The sequence below is a fragment of the Podarcis cretensis genome (assembly GCF_951804945.1).
Source record: "Podarcis cretensis genome assembly, chromosome: 2".
Classification (NCBI taxonomy): Eukaryota; Metazoa; Chordata; class Lepidosauria; order Squamata; family Lacertidae; genus Podarcis; species Podarcis cretensis.
Genome location: NC_137171.1, coordinates 70,827,184 through 70,834,891, shown reverse-complemented (window position 1 = coordinate 70,834,891; position 7,708 = coordinate 70,827,184). Strand labels below are relative to the sequence as shown.

Below are 7,708 nucleotides of genomic sequence, written 5' to 3'. Positions count from 1 at the left end.
TAGCATAATGGGCACAAATCATCAGAAATGTGCAATAAAAAGGACATGGGGGCCACAAATGTTTTGAAACGGGGAATATTTGCATTGGCTGAATATTAACCTTATGCCGCGTATATACTAATCCACTGTAGATGACAGCAATTTACAGAAATAGTATTGGCAATGCAATTTGCATACCTACACTGTACAGGCAATCTGGCTACAGGAATCTACATAAATTGAAAAGGTACCTGCTCTCAACAATACATCTAGTTTTATGTTTGGAGGTTTTAGTAAATTTTTGGTAGACTGTTTCCTCTTCTAGTTAGCATGAGATGGTGGTTATTTCTGGGCAAGTAATGTAATTTACTATGGTTTTTTTATCAAGCCGTGTGTAATCCTGTGTAAGGGAGAGGGTCCGGGGGAGGGGCAATGGGCTAAACATATTGTACTCATGATATGGTTTGACCCGAGAGTGTTAAAACATTACAGGAATAAAGCTGTAGCAAAAATAGAGAGTGCTTGGTGCTGTGGTGTTGGAAATATAAATTCAAGAGTGGGAACCATTGTGAAAACAACAGATTGCTGTGACATCTCAAAGACTATTGCGGCATAAGCTTTCATGGAACAGTGCCTGCTTTGTCAGATACGTGAAAAACACTTGACAAGTGAATGTAGATGCAATTGCAACAGCAAAGGTGCCTGTGATTTCAGAATAATGTTTCCATTAGAATGGGACCCAAATTCTGGCATCCCAAATTCTAGTATGACAGCCCCTCCAAGTGTCCCTATTTTCCAGGGACATCCCTGGTTTAGAAAAGTCATCTGGTTTTCTGATTTGATTCCAGAATGTCCCACTTTATGTGTGCTACAGCACAGGACAAATGCCAGTTCCCTTGGCCTGAAAAGCGAGATGAATGCCGCACCTTATGGTCCCCTTTGACTGGACTTAACCATCCAGGGGTCCTTTATCTTTGTAAAGTAAGAGCATAGAGCATATGGGTACCCTAATACTGTCCCCAAATAATATGGGTACCTTAATACTGACCTCAAATAATACCAGCAGTTCACATCATTGAAGGCCATGAATTTGTGAAAACCTTCCTCAGTCTTAACTTTGTCTGACTTAGCAACAACTAATCAGTGAGAAGGTGGGTGTAGCTGTCCTTGGACAAAGGGATTAAATTCTGCAGTGCTGGAACAAAGCAGACTTTAAAAAACAAGTTTGAAGGAGACGTCCCTTCCTATTATAAAAGCAAATGTATATTTTTCCTTTTTTGGTCAAACAGGGTTTGCAGGTTTTTCAAATATCAAAACCTGCACAATCAGAGGCAGAGGTGCAACACAGACACACTTTGAGCAATAAGTTTTATTTAAAATGACCATCTGTCTCCATTCTAAATCATTCCAGCCTTGAACGGAAATTTGTAAAAATAAAAAATGGTAATAAAAAAATCCTGCAAAGCGGGGATTGGGGCACTCTCTGGGGCAAACAGATTAAGCATTTTAGAAATTAAGTGTGCTGAGTTTTCTTTTTCTTTTTTTGTCAGATGTAGATTAAGTGTGGAAGGATGGGGTGTGTGAAAAATATAGGGTGTTAACACACTTGCTGCAAGCTTCCTGGTAAGGTAAGGTCAGAGGGCAGGCCTTCAATCACATTCCGGATAAGAGCAGACTTAGCAGAATACCAAAAGCGTGTGTTAACTGATAAAGGTGGCGGCAGGGGTCAGAAACTAAGTTATAGAAAGGTAATCTAGGAACAACTTTCCATGGAAAGAGCAGAGGTCAGGTCCTGAAAGAGCTGCCTCAAGGTGGAGGTAGAGATTAGCAGTGAAAGGCTTCTTCAATTGGTTGATAGGCCATGACTTGTTAGCCAATAGACAATCGCCCCTCCACAAGAGGATGGTTGCGTCACGTTTGCGCAGCGTGCGTCGGAAAACTGAAGACGGGGTTCCTGCCGAAGGAGGCGTGGAGAATTAAAAAGAGTGATGATTACACCATCCAATCAGAATGAGGAACAGCACAACGCCAGGAACACATCGGTATGTGATTGGATTATCCTCCTAGGAAGGCGGACCTTGGACAACACGGTTGCTATGACGGCAGAATGCCCACCTTCCCGGCGCCGCCATCTTGTTGTTGATTCGAACCGTAGGGAGCGGGTGAGGGCAGTGTTTGAAGCCGGCCTGGGGGGACCGAGTAGCAGCGCCCCCCGGCCGGGCAGGGAGAAGTTTCCCTTGGTAAGTGTCGGTCTCGGAAGCGGGGTTTGTGCGCGGGAGGCGAAGGGGAGGGCGACCCTCTTTCTCTCTCGGCTCGGATCTGAATGAGTGTTGGGAGGGGGAAGAGGAGGCCGGTCGGCGGGGGGGGAGAAGGAAGGAGCTCGGTGGGGGCTGAGGCGAGGCAGCGGCGCCTGAGAAGAGAGACCAGGCTCCCTGGTGGGTGTGGTGGGTCCGTGAGGGCTTCTGGGGCTGCCCCCCGAGGGAAGGATCCTGCGCAGGTGTCTTTCCATTGGGGGGGGGAGGCGGAGGGTGTTACAAAATGGGAAGCGGAAGCGGCTCTCCTGCCAGGCAGCCCGGTCTGCCAGTCGTCTTCGTTCTCGACGGGCTTCTGGGCTGCCGCTTTTGCAGGTTCTGCCGGTTCCTTTCCTCCCCGGTGGAGACGCGGCGCCAGGTTGGCTTCGTTCAACCGTCTGTTTTGGAAGCGGGCTTTCTGGTGAATACACGGCGCGCTACTCCTCTTAGTGGTTGACATCATTAGACAAGGCCAATTTGGGATGTGTGTGTAGCTTGGAGTCAGTAGCTGCTGCACGGGAAATTGGGGGGGGGGGGGCTTCGCTCAAGCCGTTTTTCTCTCCCTCCCCCTCCCCTGCCTGGGAAAAGCCTTTAACGAGGTGACAGGTTGAATCCCAGAGGTCACCATGTCCGTTGGGAAATGGTGTTGGTTTTCAACAGAAGGCGACTGCTTGGCACACCGGACCTAAGTAAGTATGTTGGCCCCGATCCAGGGAACTCTGGGAGTAGCAGAAGGCTCTGTAGGCAGTAAGTATCCAACAACTGACTTTGATGGATCATCCTTAACATAGAACCACATGTAGGCAATTGTGCTGGAACTGGACAAGTAATAACTTTGCATTTTAATATTTTCTCTCTTCCCACCACTCAAATCTTGTTCTAGTATAGGGTTGGGTAATCTCAGTCCCAGAGACTGAATGTGGCCCTTCAGACCTCTGGGACTGGCCCTTGGGACTCTCCCCAGGCTAGACCCATAAACAGGCCCTCTCTCAAAGCTGCAGCACACATTGACTGCTCTGCACACTCCTCAAGGGCTTTTGCCTGACAAGAATGTGTCTTTGAGCTGTGACTATGCCTTTTGCTTGCCTGGATGTAGAGATGGGGGTGGTGTGTAGAAACCTTTGACTTTTGTGTGGCTCACATGTAGCCTACTATATAAAAGTAAAAACTACTTGGGGTCTTTTCAGTAGTGGCCCCTTCACACTTGTGGAATGCTATCCCTAGGGAGACACAACTGGTATCGTCTTTATTTTTGGTCACAAAGCAAAGACGTTTTCTCTTTACCTGGGTGTTTGGCCCTTATTTTGAAGGCAGTGTTCAAAATACTTCTGGCACCAGGTGTGTTTTGTGACTGGCATTGGTCCAGTTGCGACCATGTGGAGATCTCTGGATGCCAGGTTGGCGACTGACATCTCCATCTGTCTGGCCCCTCCAGCTTTCTTAAGCAGGTAAGCAGAAGAGCTTATTTACTGCATTCATATCCCACCTTTTTCTCCAAGGACTACATGGTTCACCCGCTCCTCAGTTAATCCCTACAACGACCGTGTGAGGTAGGTCAAGGGACTGTGACAGGCTTCAAGGTCACCCAGTGAGCTACATGACGACTGAATGGGGAATCATACCCCTGATTTTCCAGGACCTAGTCTGACACCCTGACTACTACACCACCCTGACTTCCTAGAGTACTTCTTCTGTGGGGCAGCTATATAAATTAAGTAGGTACATAAATATGGGGAAAGCAAAATGTTACTTAGAGAAGGATCTGAAATATTTTCCTTGAAGATTGAATTTGTTTTATTCTGAATTGTTTTATTTGTTGTTTCCATGTGTTGTAAATGGCTTTGAATTTCCCCCCCGTTAAAGTAGAAAGTGTTATAGAAATGAAATGAATAGTATTAATAATAAATTTCACTGGGGGAGAAATGGTGCCTAGACATTCTGTTGTGGCGACTGTAGCCTAGGTTTAAGGTGCTGTTTGGCGATTAGCTTATATATCTGAGTTTATAACATTGTTTGAAGGATGGCATTGTGGTTGGATCTGTTAGTCCCTATGTGCTTTATCTGTGTAGCTGTGTTGTTACTGGATGTTACTGGATGTTATTAACTGGTTTCAATGTAAGTTTATTTGGATCCTTCCATGAAAAGAGTAACTAACAACTATGATAAATAAACTGACCCACCAACTTTTGTCTCTGGCCCCTCTCACTCCTGGCATATGGGCCCTGGAAGGTTGTCTATGAAGGAATGCAGGCTTTGGTCTGAAAAAGGTTCCCAATCTCCATTCTAGTATATTAGTGTTTTCTCGCTTGCTATAACATTTGTTGTTTGTACTTAACATAGTAGCTTGAGCGATAATTCAAAATGTTGATGCAGGGGAGCTTGCACAGTATAGGTGACACTTAAGTTAAGCGGTTTTGCATGGATACTCCAACCCTCTTGTATAGCCTTTAAGTTAATGCCTAGTTTTCTTACAGGAGGAAGTCAGTTCGCCTAAAATCAGCTGCTGAATTTTGTTATACAAGCAAGAAAATGCCTACAGCGGAAGCTATTTATAACTAGCTGTGTGTGTTAAATTTGCAGAGATACATGCATTCAGTAAATGATTATGTCAGGAATCAAAGTTAAGATGATTGAAAGTATATTTCACTAAAAAATACACCAATAAGGAAATATTTAATGCTGCTTGAAAGATCACTGCAGCTCAGTCAGTAGAGCATGAGATTCTTAATCTCAGAGTTGTGGGTTTAAGCCCCATGTTGGACAAAATATTTCTGCATTACAGGGGTTGGACTAGATTACCCTTATGACTCCTTTCAACTCTACAATTCCATGATTCTATTATTTCTTGTAAAGTAACCTTTGCAGCCCAAGGACCATAGTTATTAACTACGATCTGCAGTTTTTAGTGCAGTGGGTACCTTGCGATTTGTATTTTATTCATCCTGAAAACTCATTTTAATTAGGTTAGGTTGATAACTTGGCAAAAAATTTAGGTTTCAGAAATATGAGTGCTTTTCATCAACTTGGATTTGGTATGAAGGTTACACTCAGACTTTTTGGATACAAACCAGCCATTGTAATGTAAGAGGAATGACTGCAATATGCTCTGTGTGTAGTTGCCTTTAGTGACTAACGAGTACATTGGTTTTCATCCAGTGTGCCGTGGTACCCTGGGGTGTCTTGAATGATGGTCAGGGTGCCACAAACAACACTGGCCCTCTGTCCTTCTTTCCTTCCCTCCCTCCTCTGATGCCCTCTCACATCTGCCTCCTAAAGGCTTTCACAGCTGTTCCTTGCAGCAGCCCTGGTTACAAGCTCCCCAGGTGAATGGTGCCTCTGGGGCTGACCAGGGGGTGCTTCCCAGGCCCCTGTGGGGCACTGTGAGGAGGCTTCTCTCTTTGGGGCAGGAGGGCAGCTCAGAGACCAGGGTTAGCAGCAGCTGCTGCTGCCTAAAGGACTCCCAAGGAGAGGGGAGAGGAGAGGAGGCTCAGGGAACACTCCACAAGGGACGGTGTTTGAAAAAGGGTGAGAGGCTGCCAGCTCTGCAGGCAAGGGGTGATATAACTGGGCTCCTGAGCCCCACAGGGCAGGAAGAATGTAACTGGTCAAGGGAGCCATGGACTGAAAAAGGTTGAAAACCTCTGAACTATTATATCCCTCTTTTTGATGGGAAGGAAGTCTGGTAGCATTATATGTTGGTGCTTCTGCAGCCACAGCAACATTTTCCAAGCAGATTTCAAGGTGCTGGTTCAAATCTTCGTACCAGATGGGTAGGGCACATGCTAAACAGGCTGCCAGAACCCATGTGTTCTATCACAATGGGTTAGCCAATGGGAACTTCCTTTGACATGCAAATAGCAACTTGTCAGAATTGTGGTGGGCAAAAGAAGAGTTAAACTCCTCTCCGTGGTCCTAAGGTAGTTTAGGTTCCTCTGTGACTGCCCTTTATGTAAAAAAAACAAACCCCAAACTCACCCATGCATGCTAACCATCATATTTGTTTATCTCCGGTATCATTTAAAAACGCTTCTCTTTGTTACTATCCATGTGTCATATTGAAACAAAAAATGAGCATTAAAGGCTGATGGTGTTGCTTCTTCACAAATTTGAATTCCTGAAAATTTATCAGAGCCAGAGAACATATTTCAGGAGTGTACAATTTTGGCTGGCTATGGAAAGTGGTGGGAAGGTAGGATTATCATTTTCTGTTTTTAACCAAGTTGTATTTTACAGTGGTACCTTGGGTTACAGACGCTTCAGGTTACGTGTTTTCGGGTTGTGCACTGCGCCAGACCTGGAAGTACCGGAATGGGTTACTTCCAGGTTTCGGTGCATGCGCAGAAGCACCGAATGTGCGCAGACGCGGTGTTGGGGGTTGCGAATGTGCTTCCCGCACAGATCACGTTCGTAACCCGAGGTTCTACAGTAATTGCATTTGCCTGAGATACTATAGCAGACATCCCTGCTTCTTAATATATTGATAAACTTCCCAAGCCTCTGTGATAGAATGGGCTATAAATTAATCATTGGTATTTTAGTTGGTCAGATGAAAGGTGAATCTTTTTGTAGTTAGGTACCCTATGAGTGAAATGTGAGGCAGAAATTTGAGCATAATTGAGTTCATGTTGACATTAAATTGTCTCTGCTTGGCTTTAAGCATTGGTTCCTACCTGTACAGCATCCCTAAATTTTTGATAAAAGCTGCATCCTAGCCTAAACTATCTTAAGCTTTATCTTTCTTGCTGTAAATTTCCACTGTTGTGTGTTTTTGCTTTCATTATACATATATATGCCTGAAAGGGTCTGAAGTAGTGCAGAAATGACATTGCTTACATAATTGGCCACAACAGTAATTCAATCATAGTCTCTGCTTAGGTGATGCCACTTCTATCTTCCCTGTATCAAGTGTTTGAACTCTGTAATTGGTACAGAATATGGGAGTCAAAATTCTGACTGGCATGTCTCATCTTGCTGATATTTCACCAATTATAAAAGAGTTCCACCGGCTACCTGTTTGCTTCTTAGCTGAATTCAAGGTGTGAGTACAGTGGTACCTTGGGTTACAAACGCTTCAGGTTACAAACACTTCGGGTTACAGACTCCGCTAACTTGGAAGTAGTACCTCGCGTTAAAAATTCTACCTCAGGATGAGAACAGAAATTGCGTGCCAGCGGCATGACAGCAACGGGAGGCCCCATTAGCTAAAGTGGCACCTCAGGTTAAGAATGGACCTCCGGAACGAATTAAGTTCGTAACCAGAGGTATCACTGTACTTATGTATAGAACCCATAATTGCTAATTTTAGTCTGTTTTGAGATTAATCTATTGCTTTTATTTTTTATCTGTTTTTAATTGAATTTTGTTTTTGTTGTTTGAATACCGTAATAAAGGGTAGAACTCAAATATTTTAAAAAATAAGCGTAAATTATAAGGGTGTA

At 44.4% G+C, this 7,708-nt stretch overlaps 1 protein-coding gene across 3 annotated transcripts in view; it reads left to right on the top strand.

Annotated features, from left to right (window-relative positions):
* The first annotated feature begins 1,908 nt into the window (after positions 1–1,908).
* Positions 1,909–7,708, top strand: part of IP6K1 (inositol hexakisphosphate kinase 1) — a 34,394-nt gene continuing 28,594 nt past the window's right edge. The window contains exon 1 of one of the 3 annotated variants that reach the window (XM_079964348.1): positions 1,909–2,021. The gene's annotated coding sequence lies outside the window, so the exon portion shown is untranslated. Of the gene's footprint in view, positions 2,022–2,060; positions 2,220–6,253; positions 6,460–7,708 lie in introns of those variants that run through there. The other 2 variants (XM_079964347.1, XM_079964349.1) reach the window with 2 other exon arrangements.